Source organism: Hesperophylax consimilis, unplaced genomic scaffold, assembly GCF_061612785.1.
Source record: "Hesperophylax consimilis isolate HC1 unplaced genomic scaffold, BYU_Hcon_1.0 scaffold_53, whole genome shotgun sequence".
Taxonomy (NCBI): Eukaryota; Metazoa; Arthropoda; class Insecta; order Trichoptera; family Limnephilidae; genus Hesperophylax; species Hesperophylax consimilis.
The window spans coordinates 289,560-307,367 of NW_028301283.1; positions in this window are offsets into that span (position 1 = coordinate 289,560).

A 17,808-nucleotide genomic window follows, 5' to 3' on the forward strand; every position below is an offset into this window, starting at 1 on the left:
CTTTGCAAGCAGTTTTCTCAGGTTTTAAGGGACCAAACGGGCTGAAATATTGGAATAGTGATAAGAATCGTTATCCAAATCGAACTCAGTCAAAAATTCTCATAAAGTTGTCTTTTTAGAAAAACCATCTTTTTTATGGAGCCTTATTTCAGCCTTGGGTTCGAACTTTGTAAGCAGTTTTCTCAGGTTGTATGGGACTAAATTGGCAGAAATTAAGGAAAAGTGATAAGAAGCATGGTACAAATCGAAATCAGTTACAAATCTCCATAAAGTTGTATTTTTAGAAAAATTATGATTTTTATGGACGCTAATTTCAGACTTGGGTTCGAAATTTAGAAGCAGTTTTCTCAGGTTCTTTGCGACCAAACTGGCTGAAATTTCGAAATAGTCATAAGAATCGCTAACCAAATTGAATTCAGTCACAAAATCTCCATAAAATTTTATTTTAAGAAAAATTATTATTTTGATGGACGCTAATTTCAAACTTGGGTTCGAACTTTTGAAGCAGTTTTGTCAGGTTCTATGGACCAAATAGGCTGAAATTTAGGAAAAAGGATAAGAAGCATGGTACAAATCGAAATCATTCACAAAATCTCCATAAAGTTGTATTTTTAGAAAAATTATGATTTTTAGTGACCCAAATTTCAGACTTGGGTTCGAACTTTGCAAGCAGTTTTCTCAGGTTTTAAGGGACCAAACGGGCTGAAATATTGGAATAGTGATAAGAATCGTTATCCAAATCGAACTCAGTCACAAAATCTTCATAAAGTTGTCTTTTTAGAAAAACCATCTTTTTTATGGAGCCTAATTCCAGCCTTGGGTTCCAACTTTGTAAGCAGTTTTCTCAGGTTGTATGGGACTAAATTGGCTGAAATTAAGGAAAAGTGATAAGAAGCATGGTACAAATCGAAATCAGTTACAAATCTCCATAAAGTTGTATTTTTAGAAAAATTATGATTTTTATGGACGCTAATTTCAGACTTGGGTTCGAACTTTAGAAGCAGTTTTCTTAGGTTCTATGGGACCAAACTGGCTGAAATATTGGAATAGTGATAAGAATCGATATCCAAATTGAACTCAGTCACAAAATCTCCATAAAGTTGTATTTTTAGAAAAATCATGATTTTTATGGACGCTAATTTCAGACTTGGGTTCGAACTTTAGAAGCAGTTTTTTCAGGTTCTATGGGACCAAACTGGCTGAAATATTGCAATAAAGATAAGAATCGTTATCCAAATCGAACTCAGTCACAAAATCTCCATAAAGTTGTATTTTTAGAAAAAACATCTTTTTTATGGAGGCTAATTTGAGACTTGGGTACGAACTTTAGAAGCAGTTTTCTCAGGTTCTATGCAACCAAACTGGCTGAAATTTAGGAAAAGTGATAAGAAGCATGGTACAAATCGAAATCAGTCATAAAGTTGTATTTTTAGAAAAATCATGATTTTTACTGACGCTAATTTCAGACTTGGGTTCGAACTTTAGAAGCAGTTTTCTCTGGTTCTATGCGACCAAAATGGCTGAAATTTTTGAATAGTAATAAGAATCGATATCCAAATCGAACTCAGTTACAAAATCTCCATAAAGTTGTATTTTTAGAAAAATCATGATTTTTATGGACGCTAATTTCATACTTGGGTTCGAACTTTAGAAGCAGTTTTCTCAGGTTCTATGGGACCAAACTGGCTGAAATATTGGAATAGTGATAAGAATCGTTATCCAAATCGAACTCAGTCACAAAATCTCCATAAAGTTGTATTTTTAGAAAAACCTTCTTTTTATGGAGGCTAATTTGAGACTTGGGTTCGAACTTTAGAAGCAGTTTTCTCAGGTTCAATGCAACCAAACTGGCTGAAATTTTGAAATAGTGATAAGAATCGCTATCCAAATCGAATTCAGTCACAAAATCTCCATAAACTTGTCTTTTTAGAAAAACAATCTTTTTTATGGAGCCTAATTCCAGCCTTGGGTTCGAACTTTGGAAGCAGTTTTATCAGGTTTTAAGGGACCAAACGGGCTGAAATATTGGAATAGTGATAAGAATCGTTATCCAAATCGAACTCAGTCAAAAAATCTCCATAAAGTTGTATTTTTAGAAAAACCTTCTTTTTTATGGACGCTAATTTCAGACTTGGGTTCTCGAACTTTGGAAGCAGTTTTCTCAAGTTCTATGGGACCAAATTGGCTGAAATTTAGGAAAAGTGATTTAGAAGCATGGTACAAATCGAAATGAGTCATAAAGTTAAATCGAACTCAGTTACAAAATCTCCATAAAGTTGTATTTTTAGAAAAATCATGATTTTTATGGACGCTAATTTCAGACTTGGGTTCGAACTTTAGAAGCAGTTTTTTCAGGTTCTATGGGACCAAACTGGCTGAAATATTGGAATAGTGATAAGAATCGTTATCCAAATCGAACTCAGTCACAAAATCTCCATAAAGTTGTATTTTTAGAAAAACCATCTTTTTTATGGAGGCTAATTGGAGACTTGGGTTCGAACTTTAGAAGCAGTTTTCTCAGGTTCTATGCGACCAAAATGGCTGAAATTTTTGAATAGTGATAAGAATCGATATCCAAATCGAACTCAGTTACAAAATCTCCATAAAGTTGTATTTTTAGGAAAATCATGATTTTTATGGACGCTAATTTCAGACATGGGTTCGAACTTTAGAAGCAGTTTTTTCAGGTTCTATGGGACCAAACTGGCTGAAATATTGGAATAAAGATAAGAATCGTTATCCAAATCGAACTCAGTCACAAAATCTCCATAAAGTTGTACTTTTAGAAAAACCATCTTTTTTATGGAGGCTAATTTGAGACTTGGGTACGAACTTTAGAAGCAGTTTTCTCAGGTTCTATGCAACCAAACTGGCTGAAATTTTGAAATAGTGATAAGAATCGCTATACAAATCGAATTCAGTCACAAAATCTCCATAAAGTTCTCTTTTTAGAAAAACCATCATTTTTATGGAGCTTTTCCAGCCTTGGGATCCGACTTTGGAAGCAGTTTTCCCAGGTCGTATGGGACTAAATTGGCTGAAATTAAGGAAAAGTGATAAGAAGCATGGGACAAATCGAAATCAGTTACAAATCTCCATAAAGTTGTATTTTTAGAAAAATTATGATTTTTATGGACGCAAATTTCAGACTTGGGTTCGAACTTTGAAAGCAGTTTTCTCAGGTTTTATGGGACCAAACGGGCTGAAATATTGGAATAGTGATAAGAATCGTTAACCAAATCGAACTCAGTCACAAAATCTTCATAAAGTTTTATTTTAAGAAAAACCATCTTTTTTATGGAGCCTAATTTCAGCCTTGGGTTCAAATTTGGGAAGCAGTTTTTTCAGGTTCTATGGGACCAAACTGGCTGAAATTTTCTAATATTGATAAGAATCGCTAACCAAATTGAATTCAGTCACAAAATCTCCATAAAGTTGTATTTTTAGAAAATTTTTAATTTTTTTGGACGCTAATTTCAGACTTAGGTTCGAACTTTGGAAGCAGTTTTCTCAGGTTCTATGGGACCAAATTGGCTGAAATTTAGGAAAAGTGATAAGAAGCATGGTACAAATCGAAATCAGTCACAAAATCTCCATAAAATTGTATTTTTAGAAAAATTATGATTTTTATGGACGCTAATTTCAGACTTGGGTTCGAACTTTAAAAGCAGTTTTCTCAGGTTCTATGCGACCAAACTGGCTGAAATTTCGAAATAGTCATAAGAATCGCTAACCAAATTGAATTCAGTCACAAAATCTCCATAAAATTTTATTTTAAGAAAAATTATTATTTTGATGGACGCTAATTTCAGACTTGGGTTCGAACTTTTGAAGCAGTTTTGTCAGGTTCTATGGACCAAATTGGCTGAAATTTAGGAAAAGTTATTAGAAGCATGGTACAAATCGAAATCAGTCATAAAATCTCCATAAAAATGTATTTTTAGAAAAATTATGATTTTTAGTGACGCAAATTTCAGACTTGGGTTCGAACTTTGCAAGCAGTTTTCTCAGGTTTTAAGGGACCAAACGGGCTGAAATATTGGAATAGTGATAAGAATCGTTATCCAAATCGAACTCAGTCAAAAAATTCTCATAAAGTTGTCTTTTTAGAAAAACCATCTTTTTTATGGAGCCTTATTTCAGCCTTGGGTTCGAACTTTGTAAGCAGTTTTCTCAGGTTGTATGGGACTAAATTGGCTGAAATTAAGGAAAAGTGATAAGAAGCATGGTACAAATCGAAATCAGTTACAAATCTCCATAAAGTTGTATTTTTAGAAAAATTATGATTTTTATGGACGCTAATTTCAGACTTGGGTTCGAAATTTAGAAGCAGTTTTCTTAGGTTCTATGGGACCAAACTGGCTGAAATATTGGAATAGTGATAAGAATCGATATCCAAATTGAACTCAGTCACAAAATCTCCATAAAGTTGTATTTTTAGAAAAACCATCTTTTTTATGGAGGCTAATTTGAGACTTGGGTACGAACTTTAGAAGCAGTTTTCTCAGGTTCTATGCAACCAATCTGGCTGAAATTTTGAAATAGTGATAAGAATCGCTATCCAAATCGAATTCAGTCACAAAATCTCCATAAAGTTCTCTTTTTATAAAAACCATCATTTTTATGGAGCTTTTCCAGCCATGGGATCCGACTTTGGAAGCAGTTTTCTCAGGTCGTATGGGACTAAATTGGCTGAAATTAAGGAAAAGTGATAAGAAGCATGGGACAAATCGAAATCAGTTACAAATCTCCATAAAGTTGTATTTTTAGAAAAATTATGATTTTTATGGACGCACATTTCAGACTTGGGTTCGAACTTTGAAAGCAGTTTTCTCAGGTTTTATGGGACCAAACGGGCTGAAATATTGGAATAGTGATAAGAATCGTTAACCAAATCGAACTCAGTCACAAAATCTTCATAAAGTTTAATTTTAAGAAAAACCATCTTTTTTATGGAGCCTAATTTCAGCCTTGGGTTCAAACTTGGGAAGCAGTTTTCTCAGGTTCTATGGGACCAAACTGGCTGAAATTTTCTAATATTGATAAGAATCGCTAACCAAATTGAATTCAGTCACAAAATCTCCATAAAGTTGTATTTTTAGAAAATTTTTAATTTTTTTGGACGCTAATTTCAGATAAAATAAAATAAAATACTTTTTTGTTTTAAAACCACGATATTTATTAATTTAAGAACCGACCGGTTTCGCTTTACTTAAGCATCATCAGGGTACCCTGATGATGCTTAAGTAAAGCGAAACCGGTCGGTTCTTAAATTAATAAATATCGTGGTTTTAAAACAAAAAAGTATTTTATTTTATTAAATATGTCAAACCACAAAGTGATTGCTTTCTACAATAATAGCTAATTTCAGACTTGGGTTCGAACTTTGGAAGCAGTTTTCTCAGGTTCTATGGGACCAAATTGGCTGAAATTTAGGAAAAGTGATAAGAAGCATGGTACAAATCGAAATCAGTCACAAAATCTCCATAAAATTGTATTTTTAGAAAAATTATTATTTTTATGGACGCTTATTTCAGACTTGGGTTCGAAATTTGGAAGCAGTTTTCTCAGGTTCTATGGGACCAAACTGGCTGAAATTTTGTAATAGTGATAAGAATCGCAATAAAAATCGAACTCAGTCACAAAATCTCCATAAAGTCGTATTTTTAGAAAAATTATGATTTTTATGGACGCTAATTTCAGACTTGGGTTCGAACTTTAGAAGCAGTTTTCTCAGGTTCTATGCGACCAAACTGGCTGAAATTTCGAAATAGTCATAAGAATCGCTAACCAAATTAAATTCAGTCACAAAATCTCCATAAAATTTTATTTTAAGAAAAATTATTATTTTGATGGACGCTAATTTCAGACTTGGGTTCGAACTTTTGAAGCAGTTTTGTCAGGTTCTATGGACCAAATAGGCTGAAATTTAGGAAAAAGGATAAGAAGCATGGTACAAATCGAAATCATTCACAAAATCTCCATAAAGTTGTATTTTTAGAAAAATTATGATTTTTATGGACGCTAATTTCAGACTTGGGTTCGAAATTTAGAAGCAGTTTTCTCAGGTTCTATGCGACCAAACTGGCTGAAATTTCGAAATAGTCATAAGAATCGCTAACCAAATTGAATTCAGTCACAAAATCTCCATAAAATTTTATTATAAGAAAAATTATTATTTTGATGGACGCTAATTTCAGACTTGGGTTCGAACTTTTGAAGCAGTTTTGTCAGGTTCTATGGACCAAATAGGCTGAAATTTAGGAAAAAGGATAAGAAGCATGGTACAAATCGAAATCATTCACAAAATCTCCATAAAGTTGTATTTTTAGAAAAATTATGATTTTTAGTGACCCAAATTTCAGACTTGGGTTCGAACTTTGCAAGCAGTGTTCTCAGGTTTTAAGGGACCAAACGGGCTGAAATATTGGAATAGTGATAAGAATCGTTATCCAAATCGAACTCAGTCACAAAATCTTCATAAAGTTGTCTTTTTAGAAAAACCATCTTTTTTATGGAGCCTAATTCCAGCCTTGGGTTCCAACTTTGTAAGCAGTTTTCTCAGGTTGTATGGGACTAAATTGGCTGAAATTAAGGAAAAGTGATAAGAAGCATGGTACAAATCGAAATCAGTTACAAATCTCCATAAAGTTGTATTTTTAGAAAAATTATGATTTTTATGGACGCTAATTTCAGACTTGGGTTCGAACTTTAGAAGCAGTTTTCTTAGGTTCTATGGGACCAAACTGGCTGAAATATTGGAATAGTGATAAGAATCGATATCCAAATTGAACTCAGTCACAAAATCTCCATAAAGTTGTATTTTTAGAAAAATCATGATTTTTATGGACGCTAATTTCAGACTTGGGTTCGAACTTTAGAAGCAGTTTTTTCAGGTTCTATGGGACCAAACTGGCTGAAATATTGGAATAAAGATAAGAATCGTTATCCAAATCGAACTCAGTCACAAAATCTCCATAAAGTTGTATTTTTAGAAAAACCATCTTTTTTATGGAGGCTAATTTGAGACTTAGGTACGAACTTTAGAAGCAGTTTTCTCAGGTTCGATGCAACCAAACTGGCTGAAATTTTGAAATAGTGATAAGAATCGCTATCCAAATCGAATTCAGTCACAAAATCTCCATAAAGTTCTCTTTTTAGAAAAACCATCATTTTTATGGAGCTTTTCCAGCCTTGGGATCCGACTTTGGAAGCAGTTTTCCCAGGTCGTATGGGACTAAATTGGCTGAAATTAAGGAAAAGTGATAAGAAGCATGGGACAAATCGAAATCAGTTACAAATCTCCATAAAGTTGTATTTTTAGAAAAATTATGATTTTTATGGACGCAAATTTCAGACTTGGGTTCGAACTTTGAAAGCAGTTTTCTCAGGTTTTATGGGACCAAACGGGCTGAAATATTGGAATAGTGATAAGAATCGTTAACCAAATCGAACTCAGTCACAAAATCTTCATAAAGTTTTATTTTAAGAAAAACCATCTTTTTTATGGAGCCTAATTTCAGCCTTGGGTTCAAATTTGGGAAGCAGTTTTTTCAGGTTCTATGGGACCAAACTGGCTGAAATTTTCTAATATTGATAAGAATCGCTAACCAAATTGAATTCAGTCACAAAATCTCCATAAAGTTGTATTTTTAGAAAATTTTTAATTTTTTTGGACGCTAATTTCAGACTTAGGTTCGAACTTTGGAAGCAGTTTTCTCAGGTTCTATGGGACCAAATTGGCTGAAATTTAGGAAAAGTGATAAGAAGCATGGTACAAATCGAAATCAGTCACAAAATCTCCATAAAATTGTATTTTTAGAAAAATTATGATTTTTATGGACGCTAATTTCAGACTTGGGTTCGAACTTTAAAAGCAGTTTTCTCAGGTTCTATGCGACCAAACTGGCTGAAATTTCGAAATAGTCATAAGAATCGCTAACCAAATTGAATTCAGTCACAAAATCTCCATAAAATTTTATTTTAAGAAAAATTATTATTTTGATGGACGCTAATTTCAGACTTGGGTTCGAACTTTTGAAGCAGTTTTGTCAGGTTCTATGGACCAAATTGGCTGAAATTTAGGAAAAGTTATTAGAAGCATGGTACAAATCGAAATCAGTCATAAAATCTCCATAAAAATGTATTTTTAGAAAAATTATGATTTTTAGTGACGCAAATTTCAGACTTGGGTTCGAACTTTGCAAGCAGTTTTCTCAGGTTTTAAGGGACCAAACGGGCTGAAATATTGGAATAGTGATAAGAATCGTTATCCAAATCGAACTCAGTCAAAAAATTCTCATAAAGTTGTCTTTTTAGAAAAACCATCTTTTTTATGGAGCCTTATTTCAGCCTTGGGTTCGAACTTTGTAAGCAGTTTTCTCAGGTTGTATGGGACTAAATTGGCTGAAATTAAGGAAAAGTGATAAGAAGCATGGTACAAATCGAAATCAGTTACAAATCTCCATAAAGTTGTATTTTTAGAAAAATTATGATTTTTATGGACGCTAATTTCAGACTTGGGTTCGAAATTTAGAAGCAGTTTTCTTAGGTTCTATGGGACCAAACTGGCTGAAATATTGGAATAGTGATAAGAATCGATATCCAAATTGAACTCAGTCACAAAATCTCCATAAAGTTGTATTTTTAGAAAAACCATCTTTTTTATGGAGGCTAATTTGAGACTTGGGTACGAACTTTAGAAGCAGTTTTCTCAGGTTCTATGCAACCAATCTGGCTGAAATTTTGAAATAGTGATAAGAATCGCTATCCAAATCGAATTCAGTCACAAAATCTCCATAAAGTTCTCTTTTTATAAAAACCATCATTTTTATGGAGCTTTTCCAGCCATGGGATCCGACTTTGGAAGCAGTTTTCTCAGGTCGTATGGGACTAAATTGGCTGAAATTAAGGAAAAGTGATAAGAAGCATGGGACAAATCGAAATCAGTTACAAATCTCCATAAAGTTGTATTTTTAGAAAAATTATGATTTTTATGGACGCACATTTCAGACTTGGGTTCGAACTTTGAAAGCAGTTTTCTCAGGTTTTATGGGACCAAACGGGCTGAAATATTGGAATAGTGATAAGAATCGTTAACCAAATCGAACTCAGTCACAAAATCTTCATAAAGTTTAATTTTAAGAAAAACCATCTTTTTTATGGAGCCTAATTTCAGCCTTGGGTTCAAACTTGGGAAGCAGTTTTCTCAGGTTCTATGGGACCAAACTGGCTGAAATTTTCTAATATTGATAAGAATCGCTAACCAAATTGAATTCAGTCACAAAATCTCCATAAAGTTGTATTTTTAGAAAATTTTTAATTTTTTTGGACGCTAATTTCAGATAAAATAAAATAAAATACTTTTTTGTTTTAAAACCACGATATTTATTAATTTAAGAACCGACCGAAAATCTTAAATTAATAAATATCGTGGTTTTAAAACAAAAAAGTATTTTATTTTATTAAATATGTCAAACCACAAAGTGATTGCTTTCTACAATAATAGCTAATTTCAGACTTGGGTTCGAACTTTGGAAGCAGTTTTCTCAGGTTCTATGGGACCAAATTGGCTGAAATTTAGGAAAAGTGATAAGAAGCATGGTACAAATCGAAATCAGTCACAAAATCTCCATAAAATTGTATTTTTAGAAAAATTATTATTTTTATGGACGCTTATTTCAGACTTGGGTTCGAAATTTGGAAGCAGTTTTCTCAGGTTCTATGGGACCAAACTGGCTGAAATTTTGTAATAGTGATAAGAATCGCAATAAAAATCGAACTCAGTCACAAAATCTCCATAAAGTCGTATTTTTAGAAAAATTATGATTTTTATGGACGCTAATTTCAGACTTGGGTTCGAACTTTAGAAGCAGTTTTCTCAGGTTCTATGCGACCAAACTGGCTGAAATTTCGAAATAGTCATAAGAATCGCTAACCAAATTAAATTCAGTCACAAAATCTCCATAAAATTTTATTTTAAGAAAAATTATTATTTTGATGGACGCTAATTTCAGACTTGGGTTCGAACTTTTGAAGCAGTTTTGTCAGGTTCTATGGACCAAATAGGCTGAAATTTAGGAAAAAGGATAAGAAGCATGGTACAAATCGAAATCATTCACAAAATCTCCATAAAGTTGTATTTTTAGAAAAATTATGATTTTTATGGACGCTAATTTCAGACTTGGGTTCGAAATTTAGAAGCAGTTTTCTCAGGTTCTATGCGACCAAACTGGCTGAAATTTCGAAATAGTCATAAGAATCGCTAACCAAATTGAATTCAGTCACAAAATCTCCATAAAATTTTATTATAAGAAAAATTATTATTTTGATGGACGCTAATTTCAGACTTGGGTTCGAACTTTTGAAGCAGTTTTGTCAGGTTCTATGGACCAAATAGGCTGAAATTTAGGAAAAAGGATAAGAAGCATGGTACAAATCGAAATCATTCACAAAATCTCCATAAAGTTGTATTTTTAGAAAAATTATGATTTTTAGTGACCCAAATTTCAGACTTGGGTTCGAACTTTGCAAGCAGTGTTCTCAGGTTTTAAGGGACCAAACGGGCTGAAATATTGGAATAGTGATAAGAATCGTTATCCAAATCGAACTCAGTCACAAAATCTTCATAAAGTTGTCTTTTTAGAAAAACCATCTTTTTTATGGAGCCTAATTCCAGCCTTGGGTTCCAACTTTGTAAGCAGTTTTCTCAGGTTGTATGGGACTAAATTGGCTGAAATTAAGGAAAAGTGATAAGAAGCATGGTACAAATCGAAATCAGTTACAAATCTCCATAAAGTTGTATTTTTAGAAAAATTATGATTTTTATGGACGCTAATTTCAGACTTGGGTTCGAACTTTAGAAGCAGTTTTCTTAGGTTCTATGGGACCAAACTGGCTGAAATATTGGAATAGTGATAAGAATCGATATCCAAATTGAACTCAGTCACAAAATCTCCATAAAGTTGTATTTTTAGAAAAATCATGATTTTTATGGACGCTAATTTCAGACTTGGGTTCGAACTTTAGAAGCAGTTTTTTCAGGTTCTATGGGACCAAACTGGCTGAAATATTGGAATAAAGATAAGAATCGTTATCCAAATCGAACTCAGTCACAAAATCTCCATAAAGTTGTATTTTTAGAAAAACCATCTTTTTTATGGAGGCTAATTTGAGACTTAGGTACGAACTTTAGAAGCAGTTTTCTCAGGTTCGATGCAACCAAACTGGCTGAAATTTTGAAATAGTTATAAGAATCGCTATCCAAATCGAATTCAGTCACAAAATCTCCATAAAGTTCTCTTTTTAGAAAAACCATCATTTTTATGGAGCTTTTCCAGCCATGGGATCCGACTTTGGAAGCAGTTTTCTCAGGTCGTATGGGACTAAATTGGCTGAAATTAAGGAAAAGTGATAAGAAGCATGGGACAAATCGAAATCAGTTACAAATCTCCATAAAGTTGTATTTTTAGAAAAATTATGATTTTTATGGACGCACATTTCAGACTTGGGTTCGAACTTTGAAAGCAGTTTTCTCAGGTTTTATGGGACCAAACGGGCTGAAATATTGGAATAGTGATAAGAATCGTTAACCAAATCGAACTCAGTCACAAAATCTTCATAAAGTTTAATTTTAAGAAAAACCATCTTTTTTATGGAGCCTAATTTCAGCCTTGGGTTCAAACTTGGGAAGCAGTTTTCTCAGGTTCTATGGGACCAAACTGGCTGAAATTTTCTAATATTGATAAGAATCGCTAACCAAATTGAATTCAGTCACAAAATCTCCATAAAGTTGTATTTTTAGAAAATTTTTAATTTTTTTGGACGCTAATTTCAGATAAAATAAAATAAAATACTTTTTTGTTTTAAAACCACGATATTTATTAATTTAAGAACCGATGATGCTTAAGTAAAGCGAAACCGGTCGGTTCTTAAATTAATAAATATCGTGGTTTTAAAACAAAAAAGTATTTTATTTTATTAAATATGTCAAACCACAAAGTGATTGCTTTCTACAATAATAGCTAATTTCAGACTTGGGTTCGAACTTTGGAAGCAGTTTTCTCAGGTTCTTTGGGACCAAATTGGCTGAAATTTAGGAAAAGTGATAAGAAGCATGGTACAAATCGAAATCAGTCACAAAATCTCCATAAAATTGTATTTTTAGAAAAATTATTATTTTTATGGACGCTTATTTCAGACTTGGGGTCGAAATTTGGAAGCAGTTTTCTCAGGTTCTATGGGACCAAACTGGCTGAAATTTTGTAATAGTGATAAGAATCGCAATCAAAATCGAACTCAGTCACAAAATCTCCATAAAGTCGTATTTTTAGAAAAATTATGATTTTTATGGACGCTAATTTCAGACTTGGGTTCGAACTTTAGAAGCAGTTTTCTCAGGTTCTATGCGACCAAACTGGCTGAAATTTCGAAATAGTCATAAGAATCGCTAACCAAATTGAATTCAGTCACAAAATCTCCATAAAATTTTATTTTAAGAAAAATTATTATTTTGATGGACGCTAATTTCAGACTTGGGTTCAAACTTTTGAAGCAGTTTTGTCAGGTTCTATGGACCAAATTGGCTGAAATTTAGGAAAAGTTATTAGAAGCATGGTACAAATCGAAATCAGTCATAAAATCTCCATAAAAATGTATTTTTAGAAAAATTATGATTTTTAGTGACGCAAATTTCAGACTTGGGTTCGAACTTTGCAAGCAGTTTTCTCATGTTTTAAGGGACCAAACGGGCTGAAATATTGGAATAGTGATAAGAATCGTTATCCAAATCGAACTCAGTCAAAAAATTCTCATAAAGTTGTCTTTTTAGAAAAACCATCTTTTTTATGGAGCCTTATTTCAGCCTTGGGTTCGAACTTTGTAAGCAGTTTTCTCAGGTTGTATGGGACTAAATTGGCTGAAATTAAGGAAAAGTGATAAGAAGCATGGTACAAATCGAAATCAGTTACAAATCTCCATAAAGTTGTATTTTTAGAAAAATTATGATTTTTATGGACGCTAATTTCAGACTTGGGTTCGAAATTTAGAAGCAGTTTTCTCAGGTTCTATGCGACCAAACTGGCTGAAATTTCGAAATAGTCATAAGAATCGCTAACCAAATTGAATTCAGTCACAAAATCTCCATAAAATTTTATTTTAAGAAAAATTATTATTTTGATGGACGCTAATTTCAGACTTGGGTTCGAACTTTGGAAGCAGTTTTCTCAGGTTCTATGGGACCAAATTGGCTGAAATTTAGGAAAAGTGATAAGAAGCATGGTACAAATCGAAATCAGTCACAAAATCTCCATAAAATTGTATTTTTAGAAAAATTATTATTTTTATGGACGCTTATTTCAGACTTGGGTTCGAAATTTGGAAGCAGTTTTCTCAGGTTCTATGGGACCAAACTGGCTGAAATTTTGTAATAGTGATAAGAATCGCAATAAAAATCGAACTCAGTCACAAAATCTCCATAAAGTCGTATTTTTAGAAAAATTATGATTTTTATGGACGCTTATTTCAGACTTGGGTTCGAACTTTAGAAGCAGTTTTCTCAGGTTCTATGCGACCAAACTGGCTGAAATTTCGAAATAGTCATAAGAATCGCTAACCAAATTAAATTCAGTCACAAAATCTCCATAAAATTTTATTTTAAGAAAAATTATTATTTTGATGGACGCTAATTTCAGACTTGGGTTCGAACTTTTGAAGCAGTTTTGTCAGGTTCTATGGACCAAATAGGCTGAAATTTAGGAAAAAGGATAAGAAGCATGGTACAAATCGAAATCATTCACAAAATCTCCATAAAGTTGTATTTTTAGAAAAATTATGATTTTTATGGACGCTAATTTCAGACTTGGGTTCGAAATTTAGAAGCAGTTTTCTCAGGTTCTATGCGACCAAACTGGCTGAAATTTCGAAATAGTCATAAGAATCGCTAACCAAATTGAATTCAGTCACAAAATCTCCATAAAATTTTATTATAAGAAAAATTATTATTTTGATGGACGCTAATTTCAGACTTGGGTTCGAACTTTTGAAGCAGTTTTGTCAGGTTCTATGGACCAAATAGGCTGAAATTTAGGAAAAAGGATAAGAAGCATGGTACAAATCGAAATCATTCACAAAATCTCCATAAAGTTGTATTTTTAGAAAAATTATGATTTTTAGTGACCCAAATTTCAGACTTGGGTTCGAACTTTGCAAGCAGTGTTCTCAGGTTTTAAGGGACCAAACGGGCTGAAATATTGGAATAGTGATAAGAATCGTTATCCAAATCGAACTCAGTCACAAAATCTTCATAAAGTTGTCTTTTTAGAAAAACCATCTTTTTTATGGAGCCTAATTCCAGCCTTGGGTTCCAACTTTGTAAGCAGTTTTCTCAGGTTGTATGGGACTAAATTGGCTGAAATTAAGGAAAAGTGATAAGAAGCATGGTACAAATCGAAATCAGTTACAAATCTCCATAAAGTTGTATTTTTAGAAAAATTATGATTTTTATGGACGCTAATTTCAGACTTGGGTTCGAACTTTAGAAGCAGTTTTCTTAGGTTCTATGGGACCAAACTGGCTGAAATATTGGAATAGTGATAAGAATCGATATCCAAATTGAACTCAGTCACAAAATCTCCATAAAGTTGTATTTTTAGAAAAATCATGATTTTTATGGACGCTAATTTCAGACTTGGGTTCGAACTTTAGAAGCAGTTTTTTCAGGTTCTATGGGACCAAACTGGCTGAAATATTGGAATAAAGATAAGAATCGTTATCCAAATCGAACTCAGTCACAAAATCTCCATAAAGTTGTATTTTTAGAAAAACCATCTTTTTTATGGAGGCTAATTTGAGACTTAGGTACGAACTTTAGAAGCAGTTTTCTCAGGTTCGATGCAACCAAACTGGCTGAAATTTTGAAATAGTGATAAGAATCGCTATCCAAATCGAATTCAGTCACAAAATCTCCATAAAGTTCTCTTTTTAGAAAAACCATCATTTTTATGGAGCTTTTCCAGCCATGGGATCCGACTTTGGAAGCAGTTTTCTCAGGTCGTATGGGACTAAATTGGCTGAAATTAAGGAAAAGTGATAAGAAGCATGGGACAAATCGAAATCAGTTACAAATCTCCATAAAGTTGTATTTTTAGAAAAATTATGATTTTTATGGACGCACATTTCAGACTTGGGTTCGAACTTTGAAAGCAGTTTTCTCAGGTTTTATGGGACCAAACGGGCTGAAATATTGGAATAGTGATAAGAATCGTTAACCAAATCGAACTCAGTCACAAAATCTTCATAAAGTTTAATTTTAAGAAAAACCATCTTTTTTATGGAGCCTAATTTCAGCCTTGGGTTCAAACTTGGGAAGCAGTTTTCTCAGGTTCTATGGGACCAAACTGGCTGAAATTTTCTAATATTGATAAGAATCGCTAACCAAATTGAATTCAGTCACAAAATCTCCATAAAGTTGTATTTTTAGAAAATTTTTAATTTTTTTGGACGCTAATTTCAGATAAAATAAAATAAAATACTTTTTTGTTTTAAAACCACGATATTTATTAATTTAAGAACCGATGATGCTTAAGTAAAGCGAAACCGGTCGGTTCTTAAATTAATAAATATCGTGGTTTTAAAACAAAAAAGTATTTTATTTTATTAAATATGTCAAACCACAAAGTGATTGCTTTCTACAATAATAGCTAATTTCAGACTTGGGTTCGAACTTTGGAAGCAGTTTTCTCAGGTTCTTTGGGACCAAATTGGCTGAAATTTAGGAAAAGTGATAAGAAGCATGGTACAAATCGAAATCAGTCACAAAATCTCCATAAAATTGTATTTTTAGAAAAATTATTATTTTTATGGACGCTTATTTCAGACTTGGGGTCGAAATTTGGAAGCAGTTTTCTCAGGTTCTATGGGACCAAACTGGCTGAAATTTTGTAATAGTGATAAGAATCGCAATCAAAATCGAACTCAGTCACAAAATCTCCATAAAGTCGTATTTTTAGAAAAATTATGATTTTTATGGACGCTAATTTCAGACTTGGGTTCGAACTTTAGAAGCAGTTTTCTCAGGTTCTATGCGACCAAACTGGCTGAAATTTCGAAATAGTCATAAGAATCGCTAACCAAATTGAATTCAGTCACAAAATCTCCATAAAATTTTATTTTAAGAAAAATTATTATTTTGATGGACGCTAATTTCAGACTTGGGTTCAAACTTTTGAAGCAGTTTTGTCAGGTTCTATGGACCAAATTGGCTGAAATTTAGGAAAAGTTATTAGAAGCATGGTACAAATCGAAATCAGTCATAAAATCTCCATAAAAATGTATTTTTAGAAAAATTATGATTTTTAGTGACGCAAATTTCAGACTTGGGTTCGAACTTTGCATGCAGTTTTCTCATGTTTTAAGGGACCAAACGGGCTGAAATATTGGAATAGTGATAAGAATCGTTATCCAAATCGAACTCAGTCAAAAAATTCTCATAAAGTTGTCTTTTTAGAAAAACCATCTTTTTTATGGAGCCTTATTTCAGCCTTGGGTTCGAACTTTGTAAGCAGTTTTCTCAGGTTGTATGGGACTAAATTGGCTGAAATTAAGGAAAAGTGATAAGAAGCATGGTACAAATCGAAATCAGTTACAAATCTCCATAAAGTTGTATTTTTAGAAAAATTATGATTTTTATGGACGCTAATTTCAGACTTGGGTTCGAAATTTAGAAGCAGTTTTCTCAGGTTCTATGCGACCAAACTGGCTGAAATTTCGAAATAGTCATAAGAATCGCTAACCAAATTGAATTCAGTCACAAAATCTCCATAAAATTTTATTTTAAGAAAAATTATTATTTTGATGGACGCTAATTTCAGACTTGGGTTCGAACTTTTGAAGCAGTTTTGTCAGGTTCTATGGACCAAATAGGCTGAAATTTAGGAAAAAGGATAAGAAGCATGGTACAAATCGAAATCATTCACAAAATCTCCATAAAGTTGTATTTTTAGAAAAATTATGATTTTTAGTGACCCAAATTTCAGACTTGGGTTCGAACTTTGCAAGCAGTTTTCTCAGGTTTTAAGGGACCAAACGGGCTGAAATATTGGAATAGTGATAAGAATCGTTATCCAAATCGAACTCAGTCACAAAATCTTCATAAAGTTGTCTTTTTAGAAAAACCATCTTTTTTATGGAGCCTAATTCCAGCCTTGGGTTCCAACTTTGTAAGCAGTTTTCTCAGGTTGTATGGGACTAAATTGGCTGAAATTAAGGAAAAGTGATAAGAAGCATGGTACAAATCGAAATCAGTTACAAATCTCCATAAAGTTGTATTTTTAGAAAAATTATGATTTTTATGGACGCTAATTTCAGACTTGGGTTCGAACTTTAGAAGCAGTTTTCTTAGGTTCTATGGGACCAAACTGGCTGAAATATTGGAATAGTGATAAGAATCGATATCCAAATTGAACTCAGTCACAAAATCTCCATAAAGTTGTATTTTTAGAAAAATCATGATTTTTATGGACGCTAATTTCAGACTTGGGTTCGAACTTTAGAAGCAGTTTTTTCAGGTTCTATGGGACCAAACTGGCTGAAATATTGGAATAAAGATAAGAATCGTTATCCAAATCGAACTCAGTCACAAAATCTCCATAAAGTTGTATTTTTAGAAAAACCATCTTTTTTATGGAGGCTAATTTGAGACTTAGGTACGAACTTAAGAAGCAGTTTTCTCAGGTTCTATGCAACCAAACTGGCTGAAATTTTGAAATAGTGATTTTTATGGACGCACGTTTCAGACTTGGGTTCGAACTT